Consider the following 12,798-nt stretch of genomic DNA (forward strand, 5'->3'; position numbering starts at 1 on the left):
TCAGGAAAATATTTTTTCTCTGAAAGATGGATGTGGTGCATTCCACCACCGCTCACGTGATGGAATAGTAGCGTGCACACCTGCACTAAAATATAATCCAGTATTTAACAGCACCATTGGAATGGATAAAGATAGTGTCACGTATTAACTATCACGAGCTGGAGCCATCTTGACGACAACAACGTGACTAGAAACAAGCATATTCGTTTCGTGTTCGTTGAAATAAACAAAGGAATGCGAGTTTCTGCTGTAAATAAAAGGGGCGATCAAAAAGATCCCGTTCAAAAGCTGTACAGTCCATCCAAACCTGTCTTGAGTACTGAGGCAATTATTCTGCTGGCCCACCACATTAAAGATACCTGTTTACAAAAACACCATGATCTGCTTTGTAGCCGGCCGGTGTTGCCGTGCGGTTCTAGGCGCTTCAGTCTGGATCGCGTGACCGCTACGGTCGCAGGTTCGAATCCTGCCTCGGGCATGGATGTGTGTGAAGTCCTTAGGTTAGTTAGGTTTAAGTAGTTCTAAGTTCTAGGGGACTGATGACCACAGATGTTAAGTCCCATAGTGCTCAGAGCCATTTCAACCAATTAGCCCTGCATTGTATAACGTCTGTAGCTGCCAGCTGCACATACTCGTCCAGCAGGAACGGTCGACCTTTCAAGGCTATTTTAAAAGGAGGCGCACGTGCGATAAATGCATGGAGAGAGGTCAGATTGATAGGACATGTGCTTGAGTGTCTCGCGTTTAAATTGGCATAGCCTCTGCATTATTACGTTTCCGATATGGGAACGTGCTTTATAATGAAGCAGTACATGACTTGGCATACCATTCCACAATGAGCGCTTCCGACACTGCTGCCCCGTACACATTCTTCATTTCCCGATGGAGTCTGTCCTTCCTTCGGCAGCCAAAAAAAGAATAGCAATACGTCAGTCCTCCCTGGACAAATTTGGCAATAACGTCGCCGTAGTTCATGTCTCCGGATTTACTTCACACACATCAGAAAGACATGAATCCCACACTAATCCCTTGCATACTTGTCGGTGATTACTAGTACACAACTGCACTGGAGTCGTGCTACACTGCATGACATCTTCAAATGGCCACTTCTTGCTCGTCGCTTACGCAGTGTTTTCGGCGTGAAAAGTCATTCTATTCCTAGACATAGCAGCATCCTCAACAGCGCCGATCGCATCAGCACAGATGAAGTACCAGAATGGAAACGGTTATGATGATGTTTCATCAGGATTAACAAGCGTCTCCGAATTGACTCTGGCGGCCCTACAAATATGTATTTAAGTTCATTTATTTTCCATATTTATGTACGTTCGTTACCTACTTACGTACATGCAGTCAGAACGTGATGATAAGTTGTTTCTTCTTCAGTTCCTGATGGGAGCGTGTAATCGCCTCTACAGAACGATGGTATTCTACAGGATTTGAGACGGTTCATTGGTGCTCCAAATGATTATGGATGGCTTCCAGGTGAATTTTACAAACGTAAATACTCGCTTTATCTCACCCCCCCCCCCCCTCTCTCCCTCTCCCTCTCTCTCTCTCTGTCTCTGTGTTTGTGTATGTGACGAATATAATGTAATTCTTTATCTATTTCTTGCAGATTTTTTCAGCAACGTTGCTGTGGATGAAGCGCACTCCAGCTTAATAACAGTACACTCCCCGCCACAGTCTGTGACAGACATTGATGCAAATCCTAGTCCGTCTGTAACGGAAGTGCAAGTAATTTCTCCAGCATTAACTCATGGACGGTGACTCACGTCGTCGAGAGACAAATACGTAATTGGTATTTGCTCATTTTCTTTCTATTCGACATTAATACGTTTGTTGCACAAATTTGTAAGATTTTGTTTTCTTTCTTTCTAGGTGCACTCAAAGACAGTATTGTGATGGATGAGACGACTGTTGGCCCAGAGACCGAGATGGTTAAAATATTACAAAATAACATGGTGAATGATGACGTGATGAGAGACTCATGGACTGAATAAAACTCCAATAATTATATGAGTAAGTAAAAAACTCACAAATTATGTGTGCATGTGTATATCCTTTTACACACGCCCACCCACACCCACCCACCCACCCACCCACCCACCCACACACACACACACACACACACACACACACACACACACACACACATAATACTTACCAATACTTTTTCTTTGCAGATGTTATGGACGTGTATGTCCTCATGCTTTCGCCTGCAACACTTTACACAGGCCAGCCAGGTCCATCAGTGATGTAGTCCATGTACCCACAAACAAAACCACAGTCCGCCCAATCATCACCAATATGGTACAGGCTGATGAAAGCACCTCAATTGCCAACGCAGCCACGCTCTCGGTTCCCTGGATGGTCTCGCAGTTGTCATCGTCGGACATCACCTTGACATCATCCTTGGCCTAGCGGCAGCAGCCTCACAGCTCGCTGTGTTATGGATCATCAGGTAGAACAAGCAGCCGCTTTGCACTGCTCAATGCCTGCTGACGCTTTTGGGGATATGATCACACAAGCTCGCATTGACAAGACGAATGTGTGGTATCGAAATCCTGTCACTTTTCTAAACATTTGTCAACATGTTTTGCAACAGGAGCTCCCCAAAATCATCAACAACTCAAGGTGTCCTGCCATTAAGCGCAAGGCATTTATATACACCGAACACAGGCACCCCCAGAATGAGGTGGTGATGCTGGTGAGGAAAAGACTGTTAATTGCAAATTTGTGGGTCTAATGATGCAATATTATGGAGTGACTCAATTGCTGACTGCTTCAGAACTTTTAGCAAGAGTTTCATACCCTTTTTCTTTTTTTTTTTTTAATGCTGGAAAGAGGATCAATAAAGAGCTTACTCATGTGTTCAGTCGAGAAATACAGAGTTAGTCACTAACTATAGCCACCAAGAATAATTCCGAAAGTATGATAGGAGCTGAAAAGTTTGTGGGACAAAGTTGCAAGGGACAAAGGGGCCCATAATATGACGTTGGTTTTTTGTTGCTAGGTGGGGTCACTTGGGATGCTGTAGTTTGGTACTTATTTTCTGATATCGGCTATCGAGACGAATCCAATGATGTGTAACAGTAAGGTCTTTGAAGGTCAACGAAGGTCAAAAAGGTGGCATGAACGTCCATTTACAGAAGGTGTTCGAAGTGATGACCACTGGTATCAATGGAGTGGTGCACTATTCTTTTAATGGATTGCGTGGTATTCCTTATCGCATCGGCACTTATTGAAGCACATGCTTCGACAATTCTCTCTCGCATATCCTCAGGTAATTGGAACGTCTTCATAAACAATGTCCTTTAGGAATCTCCACAAGAAAAAATCCAGAAGCGTCAAGTCTGGCGAACGAGCCGACCACGGCATATCTCTGACGCGTCCAACCAACGGTTTGGGAATTGTCTCTGCATGTCAGGGTCACCCACCAATAGCGCAAAATTTCTAATCATACCTTTTCAGAAGAAAATGCTTATTAACATGAACCCTCAGCCCCCAAAACTTCGGTCTCAATTTAAAAGGCCGATATCTAATAGTATGAATAGTATGATTTGGCCAAATTTCTACACGATACTCTGAAAAAATCATTCGTTTTCGAGGACAATTATTCCATCCCCAATAGTCACGCCTTAGTCCATAAAATAAAAGATTTAGAATGCAGTTTAGACAGCAAGTTGTTTTCATTAGACATCAAAAATCTTTATACTAATGTCCCTGTACAGGAAACGCTTACAATCGTAGAAAATAATTTACATCACTTCAAAAACGATGTTTCATGAATCTCATCAAAGTCGTAGTCAAGTACAAATATTCTGAATTTAATGAACTATTGTACCATAAATCCGACGGTCTCGCTATGGGAAATCCCTTAGCTGGTATTCTTGCTGATATCTTCCTTAACTCTCTAGATGAAAAGTTTTTTTAACTGTTTTTCAACTACATCACTAGTCATTCTTTCCTGTTTCAGATACGTTGATGATATTTTAGTCATCTACAAGGGACCTGCTGATGGCACTGACGGTATTTTTAATCTCTTCAGTTTACTTCATAAGAAGATATCTTTCACCATAGAACTTGAAAACGAGGCCCGCTAATTAAACTTTCTTGACTTGACGCTTACAATAGAAGAAAATAAAATCTCATTCAACATTTTTCATAAATAAACATATACTGCTCAGATCGTACCTGCGTCTTCTGTGCATCCACAGTCTCTCAAAAACGCTTTCTTTCACTCTGGTATTCACCGAGCTACTTCCATTCCTCTCTCGAAAGAAAAGTTCGACGACGAAATCATTTTACTCAAACCGATAGCAGTTAATAACGATTATAAAGCTGGCATAGTAGATACGATCATTAAAAAGAAAACTGTTAAAAGAGTTACTACGCTCGGCACCTCTATCACTCAAATGAACCCCCAAAAAATATTTTTCTGTTCCTTTCTTGGGGGCCACCTCCTATCAGATCCAACTCCTTCTTCGTAATAAATACAACTGCAACGTTGTCTTTTCTACCAATAACAATTTTGAAAAATTTCATTCATAATTTAAAATCGATTCGTTCCCCTTTAGAAATTTGTGGCGTCTGTAAGATTTTCTGCGATACCTGCTCTTCTTACTACATAGGATAAACAGGTCGTGCCTTTACAACCAGATATAAAGAATACCTTTTAAGGAAAAATTCGTCTTTTGCCGGCCATCTTCTGATTACAGCTCACGCGCGAAAAGCTTTTTACGATATCAACATTCTGCACACCGAGAAGAAAGGGCTTAGATTAGATATTTTTGAAGAATTGGAGATTTTTAAACATCTTTCTCGAAATGATAGCCTCATTCTCAATGAGTAGCTGCAGTTGTGTAATAAAAAATTCTTCAACGGTATAAAGCCATTACTTGACATTTAATTTCGGATCTCCTCCTGTAGTTTACCGAATTTTTTTTTCCATCTAAGTCAACTCATAATTTTTCATTTATTAAATGGTTTATTGTCTGTATTTCATGTTATATCGTTTTCTACAGGCTGTGTCATTCAGCCCTTTTTGTATTTTCTATAATGACGTTTTTATGCTTCAAACTGTACTTCTAAGTTCTGATGTAGCCAAATGTTACTTTATCTGTCGCTGTTAAACAAAATATTGCCTTTTACAGTATGTACCGAATAACATTCATTATAATTTTCGTCTGTCTACACTTGAATGTTAAGTAAAAAGTTTTACTTGCACTAGAAGGCACTCTCGATGCAATGCCAGTTCACCTGCCCGCACTTGTTAACCCGGGCGCCTCAGTCCGTTGCCACCTGTGGCTGTACAAGTATGAGCAGCCCATAGTAGCTCGCCTTTATGACTAAAGCGCTTTTGGCCTTCTATTTATTTTATACGTGTCATGTAAGTACTGTCTCTGTCTTGTATTGTTAGTCAGTACTTACACTTTTATATACAAAATTTCTTTTCCGAATAATTTGTAATTATGTTATGGGCCACTGTAAACGTTTAAATTCTGATGAAGGCACTCTTATAAGTGTTGGAATCTGGTTAATAAGACTAAAATTTGTGACCGAGGTCTTTTTGTTTCAGTTTTAAATACCTTGTTTCTGTCGCTGACAGCTTGGGGTTATCAGGTCCAGTAAAAAGCGCAATGAAGTATCTGAGACCAGTCTTTGCAAATAACGTCAGTAAAATGGAAATGCAACGTCTCCCAAAGAACTAACATCAATCATAAAATCCTTAAAATCTAAATATTCTACTGGTTATGATAACATATCAATGTAGTTAATCAAAGCGTGTTCTTGTGAGTTGATACTATCTTAAGTTGTTTGTGTTATCAATGCCTTATCAGCAAAATCCATACTGGCTAAAACTTGCTGCATTTAAGCCTCTTGTCATCAAGGTGGATAAAGAGATACAGTCAAACTATCGATCAAATAATTTTTTGGCTTTTTTCAGAAATATTTGAAAAGGTTGCATTCAAATATTCCCTTAAGCATCTGACTGCAAATAATATAGTGTCCAAGTCACAGTTCGGGTTCTTAAAGTGTTCCAGTGTACAGAAACCAATTTACACGTACAGTAAGAATGTACTTAATTCAGTAGATAGATGAAAGGCTACTCTTAAACGAACACGTTGCTTACTTTCATTGTATAATGACATATGGGATCATGTTCTGGGATAACTTATAAAACGGAGCAAAAGTTTTTAATGTACATAACCGTGTAATAAGACTCATTTGTGGCGTAAATTCGAGAACACCATGTAGAAACCTCTCAAGAGACGTCGTATTCTAGACACTGCTTCTCAGTATATTTATTTCTTATTGAATGTATCTCTATTTCCAACCAATAGCTCAATACATAATATCAATATCAGGAATAAAAAGAATCTACATGAAGACATAAAATCACCTAACTTGGCCTATAAAGGGGTCCAGTATTCACCAACATACATTTTAAATAAGTTACCAGTAACCATAAAAACCTTGTTTCAGATAAAGGACAGTTTAAACAGAGTTTGAAAGACTTTCTGATAGGCTACTCCTTCTACCTTTTAGATGAATATCTTAACAGGGACTGTTAGACCAGCTTAAGTAAAATTGTCTGTTAGATTTCAGTTTTAATAGCAGTTGGCCACAACAGTCAAGATTAGGTATTTTGTGTATGATAAATTAATTAAAGGTGTACAACTGTGTTTCATTCTGACAGTGTATTAATTTTGTAAAACTTAGCAGTTCCAGTTTACTGTAACGTATTCAACTATTCTGACAGTCCCCTGACTGATCAGGATAGTGAGTATTATATTCAAATTTTTCATGTTTTTTATGTTCCACGCTCTGAGTTTTTCCACACCCACGAGAATTGTCTAATTTTTGGGTCCATGGAATGAAAACTGAATCTAATCGAATCTGATCAAGACGAGAACTATGTAATGTGTGACAAGGCTGTTTTCGTAATCCAGCATTTTCCGTAATATGGACTGATGATACTGATGTTCTATCTTATCTCCATTCCCAAAAATACTGAGAACATATTTTGCTATATGTTATCAGTTCCTAAGCTTTCCTTCTCATAGTATTCGACCTAAGAGATTTTAGAGCTGGACTGATAGGAAATCTAAAGTCAAATGACAGCCAAAATTAACACACAGGGTGACCCACTTATCTTGACCACCCTAAATATCTGTTTGCCCAGATGCAAATTACAAAATGTTTGAAGCAAATCTTCTTTAGTTGTCAGGGGGACATCAATCAGCCTGATTGCCTTCGTTGTAGCTTTGTTTTTTACAAAGATATGAACAGCGGTATGACTTTTTTAAATGATGCCCTATATTTTTTATTCGGTAATTCTTTTCCTCTCCCAAAGACCTATTCAAAAATGTATCACAGTGTACCAGTCACTGAAGCACAAAATTATTAATTACATAACACAACATTGACGTTGACGCTCCCAACGTTTAGTTCAGGTACTCGGGCTAATGGAACACATCCACGTGCTGACGTTGACAGAGGACAAATGTAAACATAAGCAGAATGCACACTCGTCATTCCGTCAACCATCGTTACTTGAAGAGTTGTGTGAGTAGAATGTACACCAACGAAGAAAAGGTAGAAATGCTACTCATCTATGAGGACTATAAGTTAGCAGAACAGTAATTCCAAAAATGTTTCCTTATGTGCAGGTACATTTAGTACAGTAGTTTAATCCTTTTAAATACTGTTGTGTAGAGTAGGCATACAGTGAAGGCAGTCCTTCCTACAAACTGCATCGACATAATGTTTTTTTTTTTTTATTGTTGGTGTTCTTGAAGGTAGGCGAAATGCTAAGCAGGCAGAGGAACTGTACAGAGAGCGATATCGTGACAAGAACCCACCTTACCGACGGATGTTTTCTCGTCTTGTTGGGACGCTTCAGGAAACGGGAAGTTTCATCCCTCGACAACGCAATCGTCGTAGCACTCGCATAGACGAAGCTGCCATAGTTGCAGTTCTCACTTCCGTTGCTATGAATCCACAAGGGAGCACACGACAGCTTGAACACGAGCCTGGCATTCCTAAAACCAGTGTACGTAGTATTCTTACACGTCATCTGTTCCATCCTTACCATGTACACCTACATCAAGAATTGTGTGGGAATGATTTCCAGAATAGTGTACATTTCTGTCAGTGGGCACAGCAGCAAATCCTCGCCAACCCGAACTTCTTCTCCAATATTCTATTTACCAATGAATGTTCCTCCTCAAACTAAGGACAGGTAAATTCAATAAACACGCATTATTGGTCCAGTGACAACCCACGATGGCTTAGACAGGTGGAACATTAACGTCAATGGAGAGTTAACGTATGGTGTGGGATGCTTGTTACTACAATTACTGGCCCTTATTTCATCAACGGTAGTCTAAACGGCTCAGCGTATGCCAGCTTCCTCAGAGGAATTCTTTCTCCTCTTCTGGATGAAGTGCAGCTAAGAACCAGAATGCTTATGTGGTATCAACACGACAGACGTCTAGCACATAATACCACGCGCGCACGTCGTGTTCTGAACCGAAGGTATCCTGCCAGATGGATTGGTCGAGAGTTACTTGGCCTGCTAGATCTCCTGATTTAAATCCTCTGGACTTTTTTCTTTGGGGATATTTAGAGATATTCCAACAACTCCAGAGGACATGCAGGAACGCATTGTGCTTGCTTGTAATTCTCTTCAGTAGGCAACACTAGAAGCAGTAAATAATTCTTTCATTCAACGAGTGCACCAGTGTATCGGTGTCCAGGGCCACCACTCTGAGCACCTGTGAATGTTCTACTCCTGGGCAGTGGCACAGGAGAGTCAAAGCCAGTTTTGTGTCATGTTTTTATTTGGTTTTCATTTGTTTTTTGACAACTGCAGCAAGTGGATGAGTTTGTGAACCCGGGTTCAAAGTCAGTGTTGTGTTACGTAATTAATAACATTGTGTATCAGTGATTAGTACACTGTGATACATTTTTGAATAGGTCTTTATGAGAGGAAATGAATTACAGAATAAAAAATACAGGATGTCATTTAAAAAAAGTCATACCGCTGTTCATATCTTTGTAAAAAGCAAACCTACACCGAAGCAAAGATACTGACTGGCGTCCCCCTGACGGCTAAAGAACATTTGCTTTAAATATTTCGTAATTTGGACAAAAAGTTATTTGGGGTAGTCAAGATAAATGGGACACCCTGTATATGTATATATTGGTTGCGCTAATTACTTTTACTGTTGTGGTTTTATTTCTGTCACTCGACTTTAGGTTTCCTATCAGTCCAACACTAAAATCTCTTAGGATGAATAGTATGAGAAGGAAAGATTACGAACTGATCAGTATTTTCGGGAAGGAGAGATACCATTAAAATATTTATTTTCCTCAACGGCTTTTTAACATTAACAAAATAAGCCTTAAAATTCATCATGAAACATTTAATATCTACATCTACACTATTACTCTGCAACTTTCAGTTACGTGCCTAGCAAAGGGTTCATCGAACTATCTTCAAGCAATTTCTCTACCGTTCTACTCGAGAACGATGAGCGGGAAGAATGATCTCTTAAATCATTTCGTACGAGCTCTGATTTCTCTTATTTTATTATGCCGACCACTTCTCCTTATGTAGGTGGGTATCAGAAAAATATTTTCGCAGTCGGCGGACAAAGTTGGTGAATGAAAGAGAATATCCTGCCGCAAAGAAAAATGGCTTTGTTTTAACGATTGCCACCCCAGGATGCGTATTATATCAGTGGAAATCTCTTACCTACTTTACGATAATACAAAACGTGCTGCCCCCGTTTGATCTGCTGCGGATCCCTCAGCACACAGCAACGACCCAGAAAAGGGACGGACAAGCGTGATGTAAGCAGTGTGTTTAACATACCTGCTACGTTTTCTTAGAGTTCAGCAAACAGTTTGCAGTCTTAGGTTTCCTTTCCCCACAATATTATCTATGTGATCGTTCTAGTTTAAGACGCTACAATGAACCTAACAATTCAAGTTCTTAAACACTTACATAAACTTCTAAAGTTACAGATACACAAGGATTTTTTTAAATAAGAGGACCTCTTTCAACAAAAACTTTCACCAAAATCTGGAACAGAAAAATTACTGACAGTCACAGCTGAAAAACATGCAAAACATACATCTTGTCATTAAACTGACAAACTAAAGGTGACTTGCTTGAGTTTTTTCCCAGGCATCATTCAGCTTCATTCAGCTTGGATGAGGAATTCTAGAACCGACACACAGAGCTAGACTTAAAACGATATGTACAACGATAACAACAACAGATATAAGTATTATTCCCTTTCACGTTTTAGCTGTGAGTCAATAATCTTTAAAAAAAAGTACCAAATTTACACACGAATATTAAAAAAAATAGTAAACAACTAACCTCTCATAATTCTGCACGTGCCTTAATAAAGGAGCACGCAATATAAAAGCTCAATTCTTCTCAGTAAATGAACAAAGAAACGAGGCTCAGCTAATAACAGTTAGCCTTTAATTCTAAATTCTGTTTGCCTTTTACAAGTAGGCAATTGAGCTCTGGAATCTACTGGTAACTCGGAATGCAGATCCACAATGTGGACTAAGACCAAATTAATAGTCCCTAACCTGCATGCCAAATTCATCATCTGTAGGGAAGCCTCGCAACGCAGAATACCGTGCCTGGGATATACGCAGTAAGCAGGGAATGTGTGAGGAGGTAGTGTTGGCGGTTGCGAGTTTGCATTGTAGAGGTAATGCCGAGAGCCGGAGGGGAAGTGCTGTTCTAAACTGATATCTTTGCTCAAGTTTTTGTAAATATTAAGTCGAGCGCCTCCATGCCCACACTTGTATGGTGACTATTGAAAAAGATCTGTCATTTTGCTTTTGTTAGTATCTAAAAAGCATTCCGCTGAAATCATAACGATTTTTTTTTTCGCTTGGGCTTGTTAACCAGTTTTAATTTTCAGAGAAGTGTCATGAGCTTTGAATTTTGAGTAAAACCTACACGTTTCTCATGTTGCCATATTAAATTTTGCTTGTTTTGTTAAAACACAGCCGAGTTTACACAATGGCACCTGCCTAACAAGATATGCAGATACAATTGCGAGAGAATTCTGAAACAGAGGTTTGTCACATTTAGTAAGTGAAGAACTGGCCCGCCCAGTTAGCCGTGCGGTCTAACGCACGGCTTTCCGGAGTGGGAAGGAGCGCCTGGTCCCCGGCATGAATCCGATAGGCAGACTTCAGTCGAAGTCCGGCGAGCCGGCCAGTCTGTGGATGGTTTTTAGGCGGTTTTCCATCTGCCTCGGCAAATGCGGGCTGGTTCACCTTATTCCGCTTCAGCTACACTATGTCAACGTACACCACCATTACTCTACCACGCAAAAATTGGGGTTACACTTGTCTGGTATGAGACGTTCCCTGGGGGGGGGGGGGGGGGGGGGGGGGGTGAAGAATTGAGTTGAGAAAAACTAGGGTCAATTGCTTATGGAATAGCACATCCTCGGTGCAAAAATAAGCAAGCGTGCAGTGTCTTTGATTATGTTGTTCCAAAACAAGCTTTCGTCGTTACACCAACTATCGATGGCCCCTAAAACTAGAGTATCCATCTAAAAAGTCTTTAGTTGGTGGTATAACGCAGTAGATAATGAAGTTTTGCATAATAAGGCTATGAAAAAATACTCTCCTTTCTGAATACTATCGTTTGCCAAAATCTCGTTTGGATATCTCAAACCATTTATGAAATATGAGGAATGTTGTGGATATTTCAGTCTGGCTTTTTCGCTAGCACGGCACGACAGCAAATCACTATAACACATCAGATCAATTTTCCCGAAATCAGTGATAGATAGAGACCTCCACCCAAGCCTAAAGAAAAATTCGATATGTTAGCTAAATTTCAAAGCCAGTAAAATGCACCAAACGCAAAACCAAGGAGATCCCAATTTTTCATTGCAAATTTGTGGTATTTGGCGCAGAGTGTTACTCACAATAACCATGACCATTAGCGAGATGATGGGCATTACATTGCATTTATCGTTTTCCATGGATCCCTTGGAGAGGAGTCCCTGGGATGTGGAAAGAGTCAGAGTTGTTGTGGTTTTTTTTTTTTTTTTTTCTAACTCACTTGATACTTACAAATATTTCAGCTAATGAAATATTTGTATCAGCGGGTGGTTCACAGCAAACGGCTTGTCACTGAATTTTGACAAGATCCAGTACATAGAATTTAGTACCTCACAAACAATACCTGACCGTATAAGTAAAATTATTCAAACAATGAAATTAAAGCTCTAGACAGTGTCAAATTGTTGGTGGGGGTTACAAGTTGACCACAACCTACACTGGAAAACGCACACTCTAGACTTAACGAAACGCATTATTTTAGCTGCATTTGCAGTACGCATGAGAGCAGAAATAGGCGATTCAAAAATAAAGAAGTTAGTTTATTGCGCCTACTTCCATTCACTAATGAGTTATGGAATCATCTTTTGGGGAAACTCCTCTCACAAAGAGAACAGTTTCAAAATTCACCATGAACCTGAAATGTAAAACTACAAGTATCGCAAAAATGAATTAGATGTAAACGTATGTATTAATGTAACAGAAAACATGTTTTACCTGAAGGACAACTGACTACTTTTCAGAAAGGCTTTGTCGTGATTTAAACAAGCAGACCTACTGTACAATACGACCACGTTATTGTGGGGCCAGTACAACGATCTGCCACGTAAAGATGAATAATATACACACACTTGTACCGTGTCCAACAATAGAGGGTATCGGAAATCGACAGAAAAAGGC

This window comes from Schistocerca americana, chromosome 5 (genome assembly GCF_021461395.2).
Source record: "Schistocerca americana isolate TAMUIC-IGC-003095 chromosome 5, iqSchAmer2.1, whole genome shotgun sequence".
Classification (NCBI taxonomy): Eukaryota; Metazoa; Arthropoda; class Insecta; order Orthoptera; family Acrididae; genus Schistocerca; species Schistocerca americana.